Here is a 24,275-nt window from a genome sequence, read left to right as displayed (position 1 = left end):
TGTTCAAACAATGATAATTGATGCAGAATCACTGGGATCCATCCTTTTTCTTCACTTATACCACGGGTGACGCCCGTGGACTTTTCTATGGCTGTATGATTTCATCACGCAACATTTCTCTACTTGTAGTTTTATGGCCTCGTGTTCGCATGCAGAAACTCGGTGTAGGCTCTGACAGAGTGGACACATATACTCTTGGTCAATAATGCGGCGCTTAGCAACAGGGTTCTGTTGAATTCTTTGCGACGACGAGAAGCAGTCCCTGTATTGCCAGAGCAGTTCTTTCAGTTGTTCTTGCTTATGCCATGGAAGACTCGGATTCAAGTCGAAATCTGCTTGAGGAGCTTGATTCGAGGCAGGGTAACAACAACACGGGTTTATTAACCCAAGATGCAGCACAGTACGACAGTCACGGGCTTGCAGGCCGTAAGGGGAACTCCGCAAGACCGATCGAGTACGCTTGCCAGCGGTGCTACGACCATCACACAAAGGGCATCAGTCGAGCAGACGAACGAGAAGCCGCCTGCTGGAGCAGCGCGTCAACCTCTCGTGCTAGCCTGAGAGCATCTCTCGCGGGCAAGCCCGTGCCAGACAGAAGCGAGCTCAAGGGGGAAGGAGGTTGTCACTGGCAGCCAATGAGGACAGGCGTTGCGCAGTGACGTAAGCTAGCTTGGTGGCGTGAGCATGTGAGCATGTCGAGGCATGCCCGGATGCGTGCCCGCGCACCGGGAAACCGACGCATGGCTCGCACCAGACAAAGAGGCCTGGCGCTGCCGCCGTGGTCGCCATACTGCCAATTAACGGCGGTCCCCGGCGCTCGAGCCGCGCGAGCCCAACACACGCGCTAGCTGGGGAACGAGGCGCCAAAGGGGTGGGCGCGCTCGATTCCCACATCCGAGAGAACTTGCTACTGCCAGACTTGCGAATCCTCGATAGTATGCCTACAGCTCTCGTGCGGACTTCGTCTCGTTCATATCTCTTCAAGTAGGCCAATAGCGTTTTCAACAGCACACACGACTTCGTTAGTTCAACGAGCCATTCGCACCTGTTCCGATGCAAGAAACCTGCAGGAGGAGCTCCGGACCATTGAAAATGACCTCATCAGGAATGGATATCCTAAGCATTTTATTAAAAAGGCAACTGAGTTCATCATGCATAACCAGCAGGAAAACAGTCAAGCCATTGATAATACAGCATCAACACGCCAGCGCGCAGCGATTCCGTACATTCAAGGTGTAAGCGAAGCCCTAGCTCGCGTGTTTAGAAAACGTGGTGTCCAGATCGCGCATGTGCCAGCAAGCAAGCTTAAGGGTGACTTGCTAAATGTGAAGGATCCTCTCCCTCGGCAACGTTTTCCTGGTGTGGTCTACAAGATCCCATGCGCCGACTGCGAATCGGTGTGCATTGGCGAAAGCGGAAATTTCTACAGGCTTCTGAAGCAGCACAAGAATGACGTCGCCAAGGGCCACACGGTGACGAATGCACTTGCAGAGCATTCCCAGAAGACGGGCCACGAGATAAGCTGGGACAACGCGTGCATCATGGCCACGGAGAAGAATTGGACGACGAGGCTCAATCTCGAATCACTAATAATTCAAACAACAAGCGACACAATCAATAGATCATCTGGCACACTAAACCCCGTGTACTCCCGGACTTTGCGTCATGCGCTCAACGCTACTTAAGAACCTGCTGCCCTGCCGTCATTCCATTGTGAACAAGGGATCCGTACGGAACCCAAAACGTCTTTTTGTTTTTTGACATTGGTCAGTGACCTGCTTTTTACCGTGTTTTGAGTTATTGTTTCTCAGGGCCGCAGCGACATCATGAACAGCTATGAATGATTGCCAGTAGATGTCAGCGATCGTGCTTGTACTCATAAATATAAGGTGCGTGCGCGTGTGTGTAATTAATGAACCAGCTGTGTTGTGACCCGTGATCGCTAGTAACCCCTTTTTAATCTTAGTACGTTTTTCCGCATGACACCAGAGTACTGTGGCAAAAGTGACTTAAGAAGCGCTTTGCACGCTATACATGAAGGCTGGAAAATTTTAGAACCACTGTCCTCTGTTGCTGTTATTTTCTTATCATGGTGGTGGTGGGGGTGTTTTCGGGAGATTTACGGCCGTGCCTGCACAACTGGGAGGTTTGCTCAAAATTTGGGAGTCTCCCATGCAAATCGGAGTTGGCAGGTGAGCGCGTACTGTGGGAATCGAGTGCGCCCTCCCCTTTGGCGCCTCGTTCCCCAGCTAGCGCGTGTGATGGCCCCGCGCGGCTCGAGCGCCGGGAACTGCCGTTAATCGGCGACACGGCTACCGTGGCTACGCCGCCAGGCCCTTTTGCTCTGTGCGAGCCATGCGTTGGTCTTCCCCGCATGAGCCACGAGTCCAAACATGCCTGAGCATGCTCGCGCCACCACGTGACCACGCTAGCCCATGTCACTGCGCAATGCCTGTCCTCATTGGCCGCCAGTGACAACCCTCTTCCCCCTTGAGCCATCTGTAATCTAAACACGAAAGCGTGTTAAAGGTCTCCAAGATTTGTGCACACAATCTCGGAGACAACGACGCACCGCTGATGGTCGCGCAGCCAGTATTTCCGCGCTTGCACGTGGTTTCTGCGTCTTCCGCAATAGCGCAGGCAATACCTGTTCCTACCTTTGCGCTAGTGTACGTTCGTATCAAACGTCGTGGGGTTAAAATTGGTTCGCAAGAACCGTGCTCCATTACATTGCAGGCTAATGGGATTTGGCCGGGACCACAGGAAAATTCATATCACCCCGAAATTCGCGTGAGCCGTGATCATATCACCGAGGTTTTACTGTATGTAGCACTTTGCACCTATAAATAGTGTTTTGAAATGGTGGGAATAAGGCACAGATTTGTCTTTAGCGAAGGCAACAAGGTGTTTACGGGTGTTTCTTACAGCTCATGAAAAATCGACTAAAGTCAATGCCTTTGAAGTTATGCTCATTGGAAAAGACGACTTCCTTTGTTTTTTGGAACTTAAATGTATAATTGGGTGCTTGCAGTTACACCGACCCATTCAGTCTATTTCCTTGGTCTCGAGCCGTACATTGAGACAATCCGAGCAGTGACCTTCTGAACCCATTGATGACTCTAATGCGGACGGATTGGGAAGGCCGTAAGAAAGCAAATTGTTTCACCTAGACTGGTTCTCGGCATCGTCTGCATGCGCTTTCAGTTTATGAATTGCTGTCTGCCTGTATGGTTTGCATGTCGACTTACGTGGACTTTGGTAATTGCCCTCTGGGTCCGTCAGCATCTTATTCAAAGGGTCCAGTAATACGGTTGTATCCTTAGGCTGGGCCTTGAGATCTGGCATCTCGGTGATCGTCTTAGCCTGACCAGTGAAAAGCTCTTTGGTTTTGGCAAGCAGAGCGGCATTATCTGGAGTGTGATTACTTTGAACAGGCCCCTAGAGTAATGATAGGGATTAAATCACAAAGAGACACTCAGAAGCAATGTGCAAGCAGCACTGCAGGCTTTGCACAAAACAATAATTATACTTGTTTTCTTAGTGAAAAGAGGATGTGGTTGACAGACCTGCACGATGAAGAGGAATGGATTAGTGGACTGCACCGTGGCAATGGCACTGAGCCCACAGCGCTGCTCCTTTATGGGCAGCTGACTGGTTGTCCATGATGGAAGTACGGTAAGCAGCATCTCGTCCAAGGTCCATGCTTCAACTGCTGAACGGGATGACTGGTGGTTGATTACTATATGCCAATTGGTGACACCGGTGTGCCAAAGAGGCAGCAGTGGAGCGCGTCGTGGCAATGCACATGACATATGACATTTCTTTATCGCCAAATAAGAAGTTCAGGAGTCTTCTCTTTCTTGAAAATTCTTTACTTCTTCTTTGGCAATAAAAAAATGTCAACAGTAGCTTTAGCTGGTGTTGACACTTTTTGGCAGACATCAACACCGACAGAAAGTTTAGGGAAGTCTGTGTCAAGCTGGGATTTCAGTCGTGAATGTTCAACATATTGTAAGTTTTGTTCAAATGGGTTTAGAAGACCTATTCGTGTTTTCATTGCATACGGTTCCCATTCCAGGTCATTCTGATGTGCTGATTTACTCTCTCAGTCTAGGCAAACTGTAGCTCCCCAAGTGGCACATGAAATGGTCTTAAGAACTGCACGTTCGCTCTTTGAACGGTAGCGTGGGAAGACGAAGAAACACAGCACCGTGTTCCTTCTTCCTGTGCTTTCGTTCAGTTTTGTTTTTCCTTTTTTTTTTTTGTGCACCACCGTTCGAAGGTGAGTTACCAAGTGACTTAGCTGTTCGTCCTTCTGAAATACTTATTGTGCTAGTAAAATGGTTGAATATATGAAGATCAGCACACGAATAAACACAAGGCCAGCAAGTTTCATATAAACTGCTAAAGAAATTGTAAAAACGTTTTCAAACGCAGTTGCTTCCCTTAACATTATGAAGCGTTGAGTGTGTCATGTGTTTGCACATGTGGAGAACAGAACGGTGAATTTTCCAGGTCTACTGGAGCCTTGTATAGTATTATTCAGCTTTTTTTTTTCATGCGTTCGAAACCTGCATCAGACCTCCCAATAAGCAGTGGCCTTTGTGGCATGACGTCACATGGGACTTGTGAAGCTGTCGGCCGAGTGCATTGCTGCGTTCTTTGCTCGGTGCATGTTATTGCGCAAGCCTGTGCCTCGTTAATTAAACAACTGTAAGTAATACATGGCGAAACTTGTAGCGCACAGAAAAGACATGGACAAAGAAAGTGACGACGCGCTTACTTCCTACTGAATGTTCATTGAACAGAGGCAGAACATAGCCACTTGCACGAAGGTGCTGAGAGTCCTGGCCGGGCCAACGAAGCAAAATCAAATGCAACGATAACCAAGGGGCAGGACTAGATTGATTAAAGCATTTGACATGCTACACATTCACACGTGTGGAGCCACACCACTGCACTTTGCTTAAAGGGACACTAAAGGCAAATAACAATTTTTGTCAGAGTGAAAGCCCAATGTATGACAACTTCTAAAACGGCAATATTATCAACAGCAGTGCCCTACTTACCGAGAAATTAACCCTTTAATGCCTGAATTACGAAAGCGCCGAAGAAAAAAATTTGTTTTTCATTTTTCTGCTTTAAATAGCAACCTTAACTTAAATCAGCAGTTGTATTATCCAAAATGCAATTTTAATGCATACTTTTAGGTATGTCGCGAATTCGCGACAACCGGCACTTAAGCCAATAGTAGCTCAATATATTCAATGCAACGCTAGTATGGCATCGCCGCATCCATGAAGCGGATCTGTTCATGGCGACGTAACTTGGCGTCGTCATTCTTGTTAAATGCAAGTTTGACTTTATTGCCTCCTACCAATCACGTGACATCGTGTCGGCCGTCGTGTGTGCCCTAGTATGTGCCCAGTATAGCCGAATTCTTGGGAGCCGACAGAATGACATGAAGGTGACGGCACCGAGAAATAGATCTAGCTCACCACGAGATAGAGCCAGTCCTTTGTTCGGGTTTTTCGGTGTCGCAAACAGATTGCTCTGCTGAACGATGTATTCCGTGGAGGTGTCATAAAAATTCCTTGAAATATTGAATAGGAGCTCGAACAGTTTCACATCGAGGATGAGTGGCTTTGCAGTGTCGCATTTCCCGCTGTTCTTGACAGTCTTTTTTTCCACCGCACTGCATGTTTTAGAGAGGCACTAGCTTGGCTGGTCTACCACATCTTCGTCTTCATCCTCACTGCCTGATGAAGACACTCGTGCTTGTGCACGAGGATCGGGATCGACATTGCCGTCTTCGCTGTTAGTGAAACTGCTGTCGTCGCATGTATCTTCAGGTGGCAAGCGCGTGCGGAGCCTTTTTTTTTTTCATGAAATGAGCGGAAGTACATCATGAATTTGACATACCGGCAGTCATCACTGATTGGCTCAAATGCCGGATGTCGCGAATTCGCGACATACCACAGAAGCGAGAATAGCACAGGAAATAACGTACTTCAAAACAACGTGACATGTCGTGTGCAACCTCTTGTATGCGTGCACATCGAAAAAATTTTAGAGCAGATGTAACACACATCCCTCGGGCAGAAAACAACGAAGAAGTGATAGCTGTTCCACGTGCTTCGCGCTTTCCGGCAACTGATACACAACACTGGGTTCCAGCTTGCAATACCTTACATGCAATGGCGTTAGATGTCTCGTGCTGAAAGCTACATTCACCGCAAATACATGACAGCCGCCGGTGAAGGCATCGACGCGTCTCGTGTGTTACTTAATCGGCGTCTTTCGGTATGTCGCGAATTCGCGACAACCGGCAGTAAAGGGTTAAGCTAAATGTATCACATGATGAGCGCCACGAGTGGGACATTTTCGAAGTGATCCCGATGACGTAGGGAAGTCGGCCTACAATAAATCACTAGTAATCAAACTAGCAGCAGTAAAAAAAGAACATTCCGAGCATCAAAAGACGTAATAAAATGCTGTTTGTTCGTTTCCGCTTGATTCATGGAAAACAAAACCTCCGTGGCGTTGCCATGGGGAACGGCGCGCGTGGTTCAAAGGTTCCGTTTTCGCCAAACTGCGCCTCGCCCGTCTCAGTGGTAGTTTCGGGATCGCATACTGCCGTGCGTGTTTTGCGCGCTCGTGAAAGTCGCTCTGACAGGAAGTTAGACAAAATGCCACATGCGTGTGATACTGCCGGATGCCCGAATGGTGCACAACGCCAGCGCTGCAGCAAGGAAACCGGTGTGTCTTTTCACTGGGTGCCGCGGAATGAACCCTTACGCTCGAAGTGGCTTAGTGTCATGCCATTGCGCCAGTGTGCTAAACAGTCAAAACCTCTGCGTGTGTGCTCGCTGCACTTTTGTACTGAGGATTACGAGACCAACCGCAACTTGGTGACGGCTTTGAATGTGCCCATCCGAGCAAGTCTTTGCCGCAGCGCCGTTGTTGCTACTGTGGGTCCCGCTACATCCGCTTGACTGCTACTAGTGTCGGCGGCCGCGCAGTAAAAGCGGGCAACGTTGGGCACGGCAGCAGTGACGTATGAGAGTCGTATTTTCAGGCGGGAGATTTGAAGCGCGCTAACGCGATGCGGACCACTAAAAACGTGATTTTATTTCAAAATAAGCACTTCCTTGGCACAAAAGCAGCGCTACGAGGTTTCTGGACTGCTATTTCAACAATCAACGTCGACTTAATATTTGCCTTTAGTGTCCCTTTAAGAATACATACTCTTTTTCCATTAGGTCAGTAGATGCTGTGCTCATGTAAGAAGCTCCCACTCTCGAACTTTTGAAATGTTCACTGGGTGTTTAAATCCAGTGCTAACCACACATGAAGCACTAGGGAAAGACTCCTTCAGGTTTCTTGACCTAAGGCATACGTGCACATTCGAGCACATCTGCTGGCAAACAAACCACACAGTAGCAAGCCTTTCTCATCAGGCTCCTGCAAGGTTGTTAAACCACCAAACTCGCCCTAAGAAATGCTTTAAGCAAGTCCTCTACGCACGCATGTGAGGCCAGTTTTCTCATCCAAACAAATCATTTGATAATAGGAGGCTACTCACAGCATGTCACCACTTTAGTAGCGGCAGGACCTTTAGGGACAGTCAAACAGAACATGCATAAATCTTCAGGTGGCACGAGTGATCACAACATAAGCCAACAAAGCCTGTCTGTCATCCCTTACGTACATGACATGTCACACCGTCGCTAGAAGATAGCCAGTGAGGCAAACATACACGTGGTTTTTCTCGCACCGAATAAACTTTCGAAGCTTTGTCAGGCAATCGGTCCGTTTTTGATGTGTCGCAAAACAAGGAAACCCTTTTGTTTCGTGTCAGAGAGGTGTTGTCCACTCTTTTGCACTTGTTGTGTAGGGCAGGAGCGCGGCGTAACCTCGCGGCAGGCCGGCAGAGAGGCCGAGCTACGGAAGGCACATAGAGTGACGATTCGTAGACCAAGCTTCGGCGAGACTGACGGGTGACTGCTCTCCCGCGTTTATTGCAGGTGGTTTTATGGAGGGGGAAGAAGGGCTATTGGTCGGCGAGGCACGGGTCACATGCCTCGCCCGAGGGCCACGGAGTAAAAACACACGTTCCGAGTCCCCAGCTGAAGTGCCCCCGTTTATTGACAGTACACCCTTTATATACTACATCCTATAGAGGGCGCCTCATATTTGACTCGGCACTCGCGCCCTCTACATCCCCCCTTTTGGGAAAGTAACAGAAAGCAACCCCTCACTCTCAGGTATGCAACGTAATGACAAATGTCACATGGCACGCTCTGCAAGTTCAGCCGCACCGATGGCCTAACACAACGTCCAGACCGAGTGCGCACAACCAACCCAGGCGGTCTTGAGGGAGTAGCTAGGGCCATAGAGTTTCCTAAAATTAACTAGAGGGGACTCTGGCACTGCGATCATTCAGCCACCATGGGAATGATGGGTAGTACACGGATTTGCCTAGTCTTCGTACTTGCAGGCTTCGAACGCACTTGTGGATTTGTTTATTGCTGTGTTTTGGTTTTCTTTCGGATAAAAGAATGGATCGTTGTGAACTTCGTGACGAGATTTGAATTGGTGAGCCTAAAAAAGATAAAGTGGTGAAGTGGAACTGCTGACATTTTGCTGAACTTCGTCTTGCTAAAAAGCGGATCCAGGCGACGCGTAGCCAAACGGAGTCGAAAGAACGAAATTTAGACAAATTCGTGTACTACCCTTCATTCCTATGCTGGCTGAAGCGCCATGCGTTGCAGCTCCCATAGACACTAGCGCCAGAGTTCCCTCTAGTAAGTATTGTAAGAAACTCTATGGCTGGGGCAACCGGTGGCGATGCAACTGGTAAAGGAGTAAGTGCCCTGGGAGTTGGACTGCTGGACACAGGCTTTGGGCGAGTTGGAGTCGGTGGCAGGCTTTCGGATCCCTGGGTCCATGGAATGGAGCTGCCGAGGTCTAGACCCCCTGATGACGGAGACTGCTGCGGAACCAGCTGTCTCCAGTTGCGAACGAGAGCACCTGAATCCGTCTGGACCACATAGGAGCGTGGATGCTGCGCTGGGCTAAGAACAGTGCCAGCACAATATGTGTCGCGAATCCGCACTCTCTCTCCCTCCTCCAGGGGCCGCAATTCTTGTGCAGCATGTCGACGGTCAAAATCTTGGCACTGGCGACGTCGTTGGGCCGTGTCGCGCTAGTGGAAGTCAGCAGCATTAGGCGGTTCTGCAAGCAATCCGGCCGTTGGGACCGGAAGGCGAGTCCAGAGGCTGCGCCCCATGAGCAGCTGAGCATGGGTGTACCCGGTCACGCCAGGTGCATTGCGGTATGCCAACATTGCCAAAGGCCAGTCCGGAGACTTCTTGAAGAGTTCCTTGACCGTCCGCACCATACGCTCGACTTCCCCATTGGGCTGCGGGTACCTGGGACTGCTGGTGACGTGGGCGAAGCCGTAGCTCTGGGCGAAGACGCTGAATTCTGCCGACGAAAACTGAGGCCAATTATCGCTGACGAGGGTCTCTGCGATCCCATGCCTTGCGAAAACACTTTTGATGATGCAGATCACCGCTGTGGATGTCGTCGAGCGAAGGGACAGCACTTCTGGGTACCTCGAGTAGTAATCTGCGTCAAGGTAGTCGGCTCCTTCATGATGAAAGATGTCCACCCTGACTCGCTCCCAGGGACGGCTAGGCGTCACAGTAGGCAGCAGTGGCTCTGCTCGCTGGATCCACGTGGTGGCACAGTTGGGACAGTTCTCCACCATGCTCTTGATCTGACTCCCCATGGTTGGCCACCAGACAGCTCCCCTGGCAATGGCACGGCAGCGCTTCACTCCGAGGTGTCTGTCATGGATGAGGGAGAGGACGTGCTTCCGCAGAGAAGCGGGCACCAGCAGTTGTCCACCGTAGAGGAGAAGGCCGTCACCGATATCGAATTCGGCCCGATGAGCCCAGAACTGAGCCATGCTGAGAGGCAGATTCTCTTTCTGAGGCCACCCTTGCTCGCAGTACAACTTGAGTTGCGTGCACTCCCCATCTGCAGCCTGGTGAGCTCAGAAGTCCTCGAGGAGGACTGCAAATGTGGGAGGGATAGCACGGAGTGCTTCTTGAACGTACAGCTCCACCTTGTCAACTACTGGAGTCGCTGGCAACTGGACGACTGGGTCCCTTGAGAGTGCATCTGCGGTGGCCAGCTGTTTCCCAGGAACGTACTTGACGTCAAACTGGTACTGGAGAAGGCGGATGCGGAAGCGCTGGATTCGTGGTGGCATGAGATCGAGGTCCGCGGTTCCTAGGAGCTTTACTAACGGCTTATGGTCAGTCTCTAGGGTGAAACGAAGACCCCGAAGAAACTCGTCGAATCGGTTGATGGCCCAAGTGGCAGCCAGTGCCTCTTTTTCGATCTGGCTGTACCTCCGTGCCGTTTCCATCAGTGCTCGAGAGGCGTATGCAACTGGTCGGCGCTCCCCTGATGGCTGGTCTTGAAGGAGAACAGCGCCCAGCCCGAAGGAACTGCCATCTGCAGGGACTGTCGTCAACAGTGCAGGGTTGTACGTTGCGAGGCACATGTCTGAGGACAGCATGCTCTTGAGCTTTTCAAATGCTGGTCCCCATGTCCAGGCTGCAGTCTTGTTCAGGAGACTTCTGATTGGCGCAGTTGTTTGAGGGAGGTCCAGGGAGGAAGCGACCGACATGGTTGAGCATACCAAGGAAGCGTTGGACAGCATGAAAGTCCTGAGGAGCTGGCGTGCGCTGAATGGCGGCCACTTTCTCTGGATCCGGAGTGATGCCATTGGCACCAACGACAACGCCAAGGAATCGCACGCTGGACACGCCGAAAAGGCACTTGGCAGCTATGAGGATGACCTCCGCTTGTTGGAGGCGACCAAGGACTGCCTGGAGGCGTTGGTCATGTTCTTCTGTGGGGCGGCCAAACACAAGGATGTCGTCCATAAGGTTAACAACACCGGCCAGCCCTTCCAGCAGGCGAGACATCTGACACTGAAAGTATTCCGGGGCCGATGTTATGCCGAATGGGAGGCGGCAGTAGCAATACCTGCCAAACGGTGTGATGAAAGTCGTGTACTTCTGGGAGTCGCGCGATGGTCGGAAGTACGTGGCGTTCACGTAAAACGACTTGAGTTTTGTCAAATCGACACACAGGCGGTAACCCCCCACTGGCTTCGGGACGACGACAAGTCTGACGCACCAGTCCGTTGGTTTGTCGACGCGCCGGATCACGCCCTCCTGCTCCATCTTGTCGAGCTCCTTTTTGACTATGTCTCGTAGTGGTATCGGGATACGCCGGGCTGTGCTGAGGGCATACAGTACCGCGTCAGGCTTGATACATATCGTGTACTCTTCCGGAAACGTGCCCAGGCCGGTGAAAAGGGCTGGAGAGACTTCACGAGGTGGTGCTTCCGGCAGGGCTGGTGTGGTGGCGCCGACAAACTTGACGACACCGAGGGCAACGATAGCGGGATAGCCGAGAAGTGGCTGCTTTTGCCCGCAACGACGTAGAGGCACTCGTTGACTTGCCTGCCTCTCCAAGACAGCGCCGCGTCGAAGGTGCCGAGAAGCTTCAGGGCTTGTTTCTCGGGTCCGAAAAGTTCTTCGCCACGCGGCTTATCGAGGACGGCTGGGCAGCCGGGAAACGTGCGCGGAACCACCGAGACATCGGCACCAGAGTCCACTTTGAAGATGAGAGGGTGCCCGTTGACACGCACCTCAACGTACCGCCCGTTGCGAGCCACGGCCGCGACGGAGTGGAGCTCTACGGATCCGAGGCGCTTCCTTGAGTGACATACCGCCGCGAAGTGGCCTCGTTTCTTGCAGTGGTTACAGACCGCTTTGGCCGCTGGACAGTCAGACCATCGGTGAAACTCGTGACCGCAAAATTGGCACTGCCCACTTAGGCCTAGGCCGCCTTTCGAAGGCTCGCTGGCTTTGTTGCTCGTGTGCGAACCGTCGGGCCGGTCACGTGACGCAAAGTAGGCAAAGTTGCCAGAGTCCCGTTTGTTGCGTCGTCCGCGTGCACGCTGCGCGGGTTTATGTGAAGTCACCGCGTCCACGTGAGCTACCGTAGGCAGTTGCCCAGCAGTGAGGGACAGGCGTTGTTTCTCGTGTTCGGCATCTTCGTGCTGAGGAGCTTGCACGAGTGCGTCGTCCAGGGAAAGGCTCGGAGTGCGGCACAGCTTGTCTGAAAGGTGAGAATCCGCCAAACCCACGACGAAACGGTTGCGAACAAGACGCTCTTCAACGGCAGGTGATGGGTAGTTACACTTGCGTACCATGTTCCGAAGGGCCGTGAAAAAACTGTAGACGGTTTTGCCTGGCTCTTGCATCCACTTGTGGAACCGAGAGCTCTCGTACACCTCGTTTACGGGGTGCACGAAATAGCTTGTGGGCCGCTGGGTGACTTCCTCGTAGGACTTGTACGCTTCTTCGTCGGACATGAGTGAACTGAGGACGATGCGTGCCCGGGGACACATACAGTAGAGGAGAGTCCTGACCCTAGTCTCGTCCGGGGCTGCGTGCATGCCGGTGGCGAAAGCATAGTCCTCAAATTGCTGTAACCAGGGCAGCCACTCGCCGGCATCGTCGAACGAGAACGGAGCCGGTCTCCGAAGACTGGCGGCAGCGAGAGCAGGAACTGGAGCGTCTTTGTTAGCCATGTCGAGTGGTGGGAACCACGCATCCTACTTCTGACACCATGTGGTGGGATGTTTCGAGCCGAGGCGGTCGAGCGGGCAGGCTGAAGCCTGAGGGCCGCGAAGTAAAAGCACACGCTCGGAGTCCCCAGCAGAAATGCTCCCGTTTATTGACAGTACACCCTTTATATACTACAGCCTATAGAGGGCGCGTCATATTTGACTTGGCTAGAGTTACTGTATATGCTACCTTTAGGTAGCAGAGTTGCACCACTCTTTTCCGGACGCCGCTCGCTCTGCCTTCGATGATTCCAGCATGGATGGATGGATACTATGAGCGTCCCCTTTATAACGGGGCGGTGACATGTCTGCCACCAGGCTCGAAGAAAAAAAAAAGAAAAAAAAACCTTCCTTGTTTTATACTGGCCTAATACCTTATCCACATTGATTAAATCTATGTTATTATACCAAAAAATATAAATTCACGGTCCATCTCACTGCCTCTTAAGGCAGAATGACCTTATTTTTCCCCATTATTTATTTTTGTACTTTATCTCTACCTTTCTGCCACCAATACTCTAACCGTCTCTTACTTATTTCTATCGCGGACGGGTTCAGCTTTCCATTGTTGTCCCTAAAACCCAAGGCTTCCTGTAGACTCGTGCCCACACGTATACCTGGGTGAATATCGCCACATTCAATCAGTACATGTTCCATCGTTTCCTTAGTTTGCCCGCAGCATGTACATTGTTCTTCTTCGTTACTGAATCTCGCTTTATAACTACGCGTTCTAAGGCAGCCCGACCTTGCTTCAAACAGTAAAGCGCTTCCCCTTGAATTATCATAAAACCTTTCCCTCCTTATTTCGTTTTTTCCCTTTCGGTAGTTACTCAGAGCCGGCTTCTTTTCCATCGCTGCCATCTAATAAGTCCTCTCCGCCTCTCTGGCCTTCCGCTTAATGCTCCTTGTTGCCATATCGCCTGCACTGCTAGCCGTATATTTACTGGTGAGCATCCTAGTTCTTTTTCGCCACTGCGTGTCAACGCTTTTTCTATACAAATACCTGAAAACCTTCTCTGCCCATCTACTCTTCTTCATTTTCCTCAGCCTCTCTTCGAATCTCATTTTGCTCTGAGCTTCCCGCACTTCAAAGCCTGTCCATCCCATATCACCCTTTACAGCCTCATTTGTCGTCTTCCCGTGAGCGCCCAACGCGAGGCGGCCCACCGTCCTTTGATTTACATCCATTCCTGATTCTACCTCTGACTTCATGCACACCACTGAGTTCCCAAATGTAAGCCCCGGGACCATCACACCCTTCCACAGCCCTCGAAGCACCTCGTACCTATTGTATCCCCATAAAGCTCTGTGCTTCATAATTGCAGCATTCCTCTTTCCCTTTGCTACCGATGCTTTCTCTTGTACCTCCATATATCTGTCCCCCTCATTTACCCATACTCCGAGGTACTTGTACTCGCTTACCCTCGGTATTTTTTGGCCCTGTATGAAGACCGCATGGTCTTCGTGATCATTGAATACCATAAATCCACATTTTGTTGCACTAAATCCTAGTCCTAGAGCCTCACATTCCCTTCCGCATATATCTGCCAGTCGCTGTATATCATCTTGACTGTCCGCAAATAAGACAATATCATCAGCATAAAATAGACCTGGAAGCTTCTGCTCAACCATCGTGCCGACCTGCTTGTGTGACAAATTAAATCCAATGTTGCTACCTTCTAGCGCTTTTTTCCATCCTCACCATGTACAGCATGAATAACAGCGGGGACAAAGGACATCCCTGTCTCAGTTCCTTGCTAATTTCAACGCTGTCCTTGCTACTTATTCCTTCCCATTCTATACAAACTGTATTTTCTCGGTATATTTCCCTCAAAAGCTGTATACAGTCGTCCCCTATGCCCACTTCTTTCAGTATATCCCACAAAATTTCCAGATGAACGTTGTCATACGCCCCGGTGATATCCAGATAAGCTACGTATAAGGGCCTGTTTTCTATTTGCGATATTTTTATACACTGGGTAAGAACAAACAGATTATTGTCTAACCGCCTGTCGATTCGAAATCCATTCTGAAGTTCTCCCAAAATATCATTTTGTTCCACCCACGCTTCTATTTTTAATTTTACTGCCTGCATCGCCAATCTGTATAGCACCGATATAATGGTTAGCGGTCTATACGAGCGAATGTTATCCTTTTCTCCCCTGCCTTTATAGATTAAGTTCATTCTACTTTTTCGACAACTGTCTGGTATTTCCCTCTCCTGTAAGCACTTTTCTACGGCTTTCAGCAGTGCTTCTTTAGTTTTATGTCCGAGTTCGTTAATGAGGCTGACGGGAACCCCATCTAAGCCCGGAGTAGTGCGCTTAGGAATTTTTCCTTCGGCCTTCTTCCAATTGAAATTCTCTAGTACTACATCTTCGTCGGTTGCACTCCTTTGCGTACTTTTACTCACCAGGGGAATCCCCTGGGTGACCTTTTTAAACGAATCGGCTGTTATCTTTCGGATGTAACCTAGCACTTCATGCCCTTCCATTTGATTTCCTCCTTCATCTACCAAACGTTGTTGCATTGTGACAGACTTCCTACCTAGCGCTTTTAGGTGGCTCCAAAATATCCTTGGCGCGGACTTCTTCTTTTTGCGAATCTCTGTCATCCAGCGTTCACTTTCACCTTTAATTTTAGCCTCGACTAATTTCTGCACAATGAGTTTTTGCTCTAAATAGATTTCCCATATTTGGTTGACTTCGTCCTGTGGCAGCTTCTCCTTTTTTGCCTGTCTGTGCTCCCGTGATGCCTCACGTCGCTTCTCGATCGCCTCCCGGATTTCTTTGTTCCACCAACTTTTTGGCTTCCTCTTTCCTTTCCAACAAATAGTTTTCTTCTCATTTTCCATTTCTTTCGTGATTACATGTAGCAGCTCACTATACTTCCAGTCTCTGCCTGGTAGTTCAACTTTTTCCTCGACTCTTGCGGCGATGTTTGTTATGTGTTTGTCATTTAGATACAAGCTGCCAAACATTGATTCTATGTTCTTATTTTCAGTTTTATATCCCATTTTTAATATTATGCGTTTATGATCACTACCCAAGCTGTTAATGCCTTCCTCGTCTATTCTCATCTCTCTAAGTTTGTCATATATTCCTTCTGTCATGAGACAATAATCAATGCTCGATTGCCTGTTTCCGACTTCCCACGTGATCTGCCCCTCACACTTAGGCCCCACGTTAACTATCTCAAGACTATGTTGCTCGCAGAGATCTAGCAATAACTTGCCATTGGTGTCTGAATATCCGTCAAGGTCATGAATGTGAACGTTCATGTCCCCTAGAAGGATTATTTCGGCATCATGACCAAATTCTTTAATATCGGTGCTTATGCATTTCACTATCTCCAAATTCTTTTCTCTGCAGTTATTCCCCGTCCACAAGTAAGCTACGCCTAGCCACGTTTTCTTTCCACCTACTGTGCCCGAAACCCAGAGGTGCTCTGAACACGTCTGTTTCACTCTATCCAATTTTGTTCTGCTATGGATTAGCATTCCAACACCCCCACCTCTCCTTTCTGATGTGATCCTGTGACATCCTTCCCAAATATAATTGTCAATATGTGGTGGCTCTTCCAAGTCTCTAAGGTGTGTCTCTGTAACCGCATAAACACCTATCTGTTCCTTGTTTAACTGTCCCTCAATCTCTAACCATTTTGCCTTTTTTCTGCCACCCTGCATGTTAATGTAACTAATGGCAACACGCGCCTTCTCCCTTCTTTTACCTTTTCTCTGGTTTTTCGCTATACTGCCTGTTAAAGAGGTTGTTTATATACTGCCTGGTTGTTTTCCTCATTACAAGCTACCCTGGGCATCGAAGGGCCCGTGGGCCCCCCAAGAAAGCTACTGCGCGTCCCGCAAGTCGCCAACCCACCTCATGACCAAGCCTCCTATCGAAGTGTATTCCGTCCCTTCGAAAACCACCCCACCTGTGCACCTCTCTGTTTATTTCCACTACCTCGATGCCTTTCTCTCGACTCATCTGCCATATCTCTTTGTTTGCGTCGACAACCACTCTTTGAAGGTTGCCGTCACGCACCGGTACCTCCGGTATGGGCCTTTTTCAGGTCTGAACAGCGCCTCTAGTGGAGATCGCTGAAATCGAAATTGAGGGTCCATGGCCTCCGAAGTTGCCCGCCGCGTGCCGGTAGACATTCTCGGAGGCCTGGTATTTTTCGGGAAAATTTGCAAATCTTCCACGCCAGGTGGCGTTCAGTTCGCTCTTGTCGCCACGCTTTGACCCTCAAAAAACATGGCGCGCGTGTCGTCACCGCCGCCGCGCATGCGCAGACTACCCTTCTGAAAAAGGCCCATTGTGCATACCATTAGCTGCACCTGAGGGGAAATGGCGCGCATGTCATCGACCCCTTTCGCCAATGTGGTCGCTAGTTCGGCTGATTCTTCATTCAAGACGTCGTTTAGACCTCCCGCGATTATCACGAGGTTACGTCCATTAGCCTTAGTTGCGAGTTTTGCGCTAGCTTGTCTCATCACTGATCCCAGCCCATGTCCCGGGAACTTCCCTATTAAAACTCGTTTGTCGCCTCTCACCCTTTCCTTGACTGCTTCTGCGCATCTCACTAAATTCGAGTCCCCGGCGATTATCACGTGCTCCGACTTTTCTGCAGGACTGTCCAGCACCTGGCCACTGCCTCGGTTACTAGCGCGTGCCACTGCTGCTTTTTTCCCTCCCCTTCCCAATATTACTTCGCGGAAGCTGGGTCCTGTGACCCCGGCACCTGTCTTTTCCAAACCTGTTTCCCCCTTCGCGTCTACCACTGTGGGGGTCGATGCCCCGCTGTTCCCGCTGTCGCTTGCTTCCTTGTTCACCATGACTACCTTTGCTAACCCCTCCTCGGCTGACTTAAGCCTTTCCCCCATAGCCATCGTTTTTTCCCGCTCTGTCGCCAACGCATTCTCCAGCTCAGCAATTCTTACCATGAGCTCATTCTGGGCAGCCATCATTATTTCCATTTTCGCCTGTAACTCGCATTGATTACACTTGGCGTCAGCTCCCTCTGTCTTCTCATCCGTACAAACCTCTATTTTCCATCCCATTCTGCACCCTGAACACTTTACGGTCTTTTTGACCATGGCTAGATCATTCACACGGCGGATTAGATCCACTTAAAGCCAAATGATATCGCTAAACTCCGCAAGTATGCTACACTGCAAAGCACATGTGTACCTTTCAGCCACGTGGTGTCCGAACAAACAAATAATAAAAAAAAACAACCCAGGCAACTGTCACACAGGAAACAGTACAAAGTTGTAAGCCCTATTAAGCTTCAATCTCGTGGCTTATGTACTCATAAAACTAAAAAAACAAGCTCGAATTATGCAAAAAAAAAAATAACTTATCTGACGCTGTCATTCCGGAGCCCACGAAAAACACGTCCGTCCTCTAGCAGAACCCTCTACAAGCAACGCTATTCGCCGAGCGCCGTCACGTGGTCATAGGTGGCTCCTTTGCGCTGCGGAGAAGCCAACACTTCGCAGGCGATGCCGACACTCCATAGATTCCGGCGGCTCAAGGGCGGTTGACATCGGCGCTGTTGTTATTAGACAGTTATTAGCTTAGCGTTAGTGTGATAGCGGGGGTTAAGGGAATATCATTACCGTGCCGCAAACGTTCGTTGCGGACAGTGTGTTTTAGTTTAGCGGAATAGCGCTTACGTGCCCAAGCTGGGACGGTGGCGCCACCTAGAGGAGGATGAATGCGTTAAAAAAAAGTGAACAGAAAAGACAGAATTCTCGCCTGTATACCCGCACGACGCAATATTACTACTTTTTTGTATATTTGCTTGCGTTCACTGTTTTAGAATGTGACGAGTGCTATAAAAGCCCCATGAAGACCTGTTTAAATCAACACTGTTACTCTGTCGCGCGAGCGCGGCTCCTACGCGGGTGGTGAGTGGCTTTCTCGCAAGACTTCGGAGCCCAAGATGGCGTACCTTGGCGCAACTCTGCTACCTAAAGGTAGCATATACAGTAACTCTAGACTTGGCACTCGCGCCCTCTACACCCAGGCTGCATTTAGATAGGCTAAGAGTAGCAGTACTGCTTGTAGGCTTATGCCACAGGAGCGAAGGAAAGACACGCCTGAACAATAATCGATGCCAGCAAGGAACGTGAGTCATGGCTCCACGTGCCACAGCCTAGCGCCTTCTTTATTTTCTTCTCTCGCCATCGCGCGCTCTCCTGTTTGCGCGCCGCCCGAACGAGGCCGCTTATAGGGCCCCCCGTGTAGACTGGAAGTCGGAATGTTGCATGCCATTTGTGGTCGTCCAACGGAAGGTCAGGCGTAGATGAGAGGCTTTCTATGGCGGTCTCTAGGTACACCGGCTTAAGTCGGTCCAAGCTGATTGTCTCTTCACGGCCGTTCTGAAGAAAAGTGGCAGTTTTGTGGGTGCGGTTAAGGACGCGGAATGGTCCGTCGTAGGCTGGTGTCAAAGGTGGTCTGACCGTGTCGTGGCGCACGAAAACATGTGTTGCAGTGGCGAGATGACGGTGGACGAATATGGTCTTGTGTTGGAAGGTCTGGGTGGAGTGGGCTGGAGGTCTTGAACGCAGTCGAGGAGGCGGTGAAGGAATTGTTGTGGCTGGTCTGGTAGCTTCGTTGACGTGAAGAAGTCTCCCGGAAGCCGTAGAGAAGTGCCATACACCAGCTCTGCTGTTGAGCACTGCAGGTCTGCCCGGATGACAGCTCGTAAACCTAAGAGCACCAGTGGCAAGGCCTCAACCCAGGTCGCTCTATTGAGGCAGGTAGTCAAGGCGGTCTTCAGTTGTCAGTGAAGGCGTTCCACCATGCCGTTGGCGCAGGGACGTACTTGTAGGTTTATGCCACTTGTAGGCTTATGCCACAGGAGCGAACGAAAGACACGCCTGAACCATAATCGATGCCAGCAAGGAACGTGAGCCATGGCTTCACGTACCACAGCGCCTTCTTTATTTTCTTCTCTCGCCATCGCGCGCTCTCCTGTTTGTGCGCCGCCCGAACGAGGGTGCTGCATGCTCACACCATGTGAATGACTTTATGATTACTATATTGCACATCTGCTAACACTCAATAAAGAAAAAAAATTCAAATTCGAGTTCCTATTGAGGGAATGAAACCTGCGTAACACAGAAGTTCAGTCCTAGGAGCACGCAAACACAACCTAGGATACAGAAAGGAAAATTCAGTTCGCCAACACCAAACACAAGTGCCAGCTTGCACTATTCCTGAACATTCACACACACGCACTAGACCTCTGCGGCCTCTAAGGCAGTATAGCTCTTTAGTCTGTGTAGTCCAAGTGTCTGCTGGGGGTGACGTGACCCAGGCCCTGCAGGAAGACATTGCGTGTTGGAGCCGACTTCGGAGACCCATCCCCATCTCTCCCAGAAGGACTTGGCGGATTGCGGCTGCTGTGAGCCAACTCTGAAGACCTCTGAGGCTGCGCTTCAGCAGATGCAGACCAGCACTGGACAGCAGCGCCACCGCGAATGGCCTGCGCAGGCAACACCTGGTTGCTGATGTGCAATGTTGAATGCAGCGGTCGACCGCGGCCGCCGACAATAACATCGTCATCCTGGAGCCAGTACAGTTCGCTGGCGTCCTACTGCCATAGCGCCAAAGGCAGCCGACGCAGCTTGGCAGACACTGGCACGATGTGCTGCCGCCTCTTGGCCTGGTGGATGCAGTCCTTGACACGTCCCAGGGCTCCGCCAGGCAGGTGCTCGAACGACTCTTGGTCATTAACGATCCAGTTGCTCCGGTGTCCACCAACAATGACATGTGGATATGTCCTCCGACGACGACAGGGATACGCAAGTCCCTTGGGCTAGCCGGCGCAGTCTGCACGGATAGGACTGTGGCAGTGCCGGAGTCAGCGTCTTGAATGGGGGTAACTTCCTGTACCGACGCTTGTCATTTACGACAGACTGCCGTGAAATGCCCTTTGATAATGCAAAATTGGCAAACTTTGTTTTTGGCCAGACAATTTCTTAAAGTCGCCGAATGCCCTAACTTGCTGCAGCGAAAACAGAGGCCGACTTGAGGCTTGGAAGCAGGCTGACACTGTTGGCCGCGAACGCCGTCCTGGAGGCGGGCTGACGAACCCGCGTAGCCATTTCGGACGCGGCCGCCCACGTTGGGGGGGGAAGCCGCCACCATGTTGAGTCACATGCGGGGCCGCCGAAGCAGCCGACCCGCCATTTTGTGCTGCTGCGAAGCCATGTGCGATGCGCTCGACGCTACCGCCTTCACCGGCGAGCGAGCCGAGTAGCCGTTCATTTTCTCTGAACGCCGCAGTGACCTTGTTGAACGCCTCCAAGTCGCGTCAAACTTCTTCTGCCTTTTGCAGCTTAAGGGCTTCCCCGTACGACAGAAGTTTGGCCCGTACATGTGCGTTGGCAACCCCGTGAATTATTTGGTCCTGTACTCTGTCGTCGTAAGTGGCACCAAACTTGCACGAGAGGGCTTTCTCCTCGAGGGCTGCGACGACTTCGAGGAAGGTTTCAACGGGCAGTTGTTCGTAACTCGTGAACAGGTGCCGCTCGGCTAGCACGTTCATCGTCTCGGCGAAAAGCCCGTCCAGGAATTGTAACAACGTGTCGTGCTCCATCGTCACCGCCGTGTCGGTCGTTGACACCACTCCCGAGCCCAACGCCGCCGGCGTGCTGGTTGTGCGTGGAGCATTTTGGACGCCTTGTGCTTCGAGCTGCTCCTGCACGGCGAAGTATTTGCGTTGGCCCTCGATGCCGAGCGCGCTGATAAGTGCTGACGCGTGTCTTTCGTCCTCCCAACCGCTTCCGCCGGCCACCTTTATGTGTACCTGGAAATTTTTTTCCCATTTGTGCCACTGAATAGGAGGCGTGCCGGGCACGTCGAGGGATGGAGGAAGGTTGGCAAAAAGGAAAAAGGGCCGCCATGCGTGCAGGCTGTAGGCAGTAATCTCAAGCAGGAAGGTGGTGTCGCAGAGGGAGCTTGAACGGGAACAAAGAAAAGTCAGGCCGACGCCATTTTAGCGAGCAGGAAGGTCAAAGCACCGATGTGCCGGAGAAGTGTTACTCGAAGGCAAGTGTCACGTCGTGCTCTTCCTGGCTCTGCCTGTCATAGTAGCTTAGCGGTTCAACTACCTCGTCGCCATGTGTTGTGTAGGGCAGGAGCGCGGCGTAACCCCGCGGCAGGCTGACGAGGAAGTCAAGTGACGGGAGGCGCGTAGAGTGACGACTCGTAGACCAAGCTTCGGCGAGTCTCACGGGAGACTGCTCTCCCGCATTTATTGCAGGTGGATTTATGGAGGGGGAAGAAGGGTGAGCGAGGCACGGCTCACATGACCGGCATGGCCACGCCGGGTTGGTGGTAGCGAAGAGGCATGGGGAGGCCCAGCTCCACCCAGTGGCATGAACAGAGACCCTTACCGCACTGGTGTTTTCGCATGTCACTGTAGAGGGCGCGAGTGCCAAGTCAAATATGAGGCGCCCTCTATAGGATGTAGTATATAAAGGGTGCACTGTCAATAAACAGGGGCACTTCTGCTGGGGACTCGGAGCGTGTGTTTTACTCCGCTATTGGGAGTAAAACACACAAGAAGGGCTATTGGTGAGCGAGGCACGGCTCACATGACCGGCATGGCCACGCCGGGTTGGTGGTAGCGAAGAGGCATGGGGGAGGCCCATCTCCACCCAGTGGCATGAACAGAGACCCTTACCGCACTGGTGTTGTCGCATGTCACTGTAGAGGGCGCGAGTGCCAAGTCAATATGAGGCGCCCTCTATAGGATGTAGTATATAAAGGGTGCACTGTCAATAAACGGGGGCACTTCTGCTGGGGACTCGGAGCGTGTGTTTTACTCCGCGGCCCTCGGTCTTCAGCCTGCCTCCTCGGCCGCCTCGGCTCGAGCCCTCCCACCACAGTCACCAGGGGTCGCACGACACAACAGCACTGTCTTGCGAAAAGAACTATATTGGGAAAACTGGCAGGTGCCTAAATAACAGACTTTATGAGCATTTTAACAGTTCTCGGAATGTAGCAGCTGATCTTCTTAAGTCAGCATTGCAGGAGCTGCGGTTGTGCACCTTCACTTGGTAATTGCGTCATCATCGGCAGTAGCAACAATACGACAACCTGCGAGATTATTGAGTCAGTGGAAATCACGAGAGCAGTAGGTTCTTGCATCAGCACAGCATCTATTGACCTAATGGGAAAAGAATTTGAAAAAGAACAAAAGAACAAAACGCAGTCGCGTGGCTTCACACATGTCAATGTGTAGCATTTCAAGTGCTTTTAATCTGCTCCTGCCCCTTAGTTATCGCTGTATTTGATTTTGCTTTGTCAGCCCAGCCAGGACTCTCAGCACCTCTGCGCAACTAGTCAGCTCCTATGTTTCACCTCTGTTCAATGAACATTCTGTTGGAAGTAAGTGCGTCGTCACTTTCTATGTCGATGTCTTTTTTGTGTGCTACAAGTTTCGCCATTTGTCACTACCAACAAGCCCATTCTTGCATCCTTTCAAATGTGAAGTGCCCTCTGTGTAAAAGTTGTGAATTGCGCATATGGTTTGGAGACGTGTGACAGTTTCATAGATCGATGTGTTCCTCCTCTGGTGCGGTGTTGTATTCAGTGCTGCATGTTTCTGTTATCCTCAGCACCATGTCTACTTAGAGAGCTGTGCTAGCCCTGTGGATAACTCAAGCACTAATAGTGCTGGTTTCGGCAGTGCATAGTATGAACCTTTGCCTGCGTTCGGCCCTCTAGTACGCCCTTCAGTTGGCCCAATTGATGGTCTTCTACCAGACACCCATGCTCTGTGTGCAATACAACTTCAAAAGTGATGAACGGAACGAAGTACACCGACCAAATAAAAGCTTAAAAGAAAAGGACGTTTCGGCTTCCATACGGAAGCCTTGTTCACAATGAGGCCAAACAACTATTAATGTCTCCTATATAGGGTTCAGCACGTGACGCAAGCACCACGCGTACGACGAGGGAAGATTTCCATCATTTCAATTCAGTGTCTGTCTTGTAGATTGTATCTCGAGCGATTCGAGAGACAGGCGTGACTTCCAGTTTCTTTCCTTCCCGATGATACTCGCGTTTGTCCAGTCAATGGTGTGATCAGTCATGGCTGCATGCTCGGCCAGTGCATTAGACGCCACTTTCTTCTTTTCAACATCGTTCTGATGTTGGCGCATGCGCTGTCTGAAGTTGCCGGTTTCCTTGATACAAACACTTTTGCAATCCGCACAAGGGATTTTGTAAACAACACCAGGAAAGGCTTCCTTTGGTAGCTTGTCCTTCCCACCGACAAGTGCTTTTCTTAACTTGCATACAGGCACATGGGCGACTTCAACGTCGTAGCTACGCAATACGCGTGGTAAGGTCTCGCTTATGCCATGCACATAAGGAACAGGGGCGCGTTTCTTCTGACTGACATTGGCAGGCTGGGAGGGAACAGACAAACGATGTTCCACCGCGTTAAAGAACGCTGGTGAGTAACCGCACGTCGAAATGTCCTCCCGAACTGTCTTCACATCTGTGGTCAGGTCTTCCGGTTTCGTGCA

The 24,275-nt window shown here is 50.8% G+C and overlaps 1 protein-coding gene and 1 pseudogene across 5 annotated transcripts in view; one reads left to right on the top strand and one right to left on the bottom strand.

Moving 5' to 3' along the window:
• The window catches only part of LOC119394569 (amphiphysin), a 669,247-nt gene that overhangs the window by 506,386 nt on the left and 138,586 nt on the right, over window positions 1–24,275 (top strand). The gene's annotated exons all lie outside the window — the stretch shown is intronic.
• Window positions 8,312–9,499, bottom strand: LOC125758510 (uncharacterized; annotated as a pseudogene).

The sequence above is a fragment of the Rhipicephalus sanguineus genome, chromosome 5, assembly GCF_013339695.2.
Source record: "Rhipicephalus sanguineus isolate Rsan-2018 chromosome 5, BIME_Rsan_1.4, whole genome shotgun sequence".
NCBI classification, from domain to species: domain Eukaryota; kingdom Metazoa; phylum Arthropoda; class Arachnida; order Ixodida; family Ixodidae; genus Rhipicephalus; species Rhipicephalus sanguineus.
This window is presented reverse-complemented; position numbering and strand designations above follow the sequence as displayed.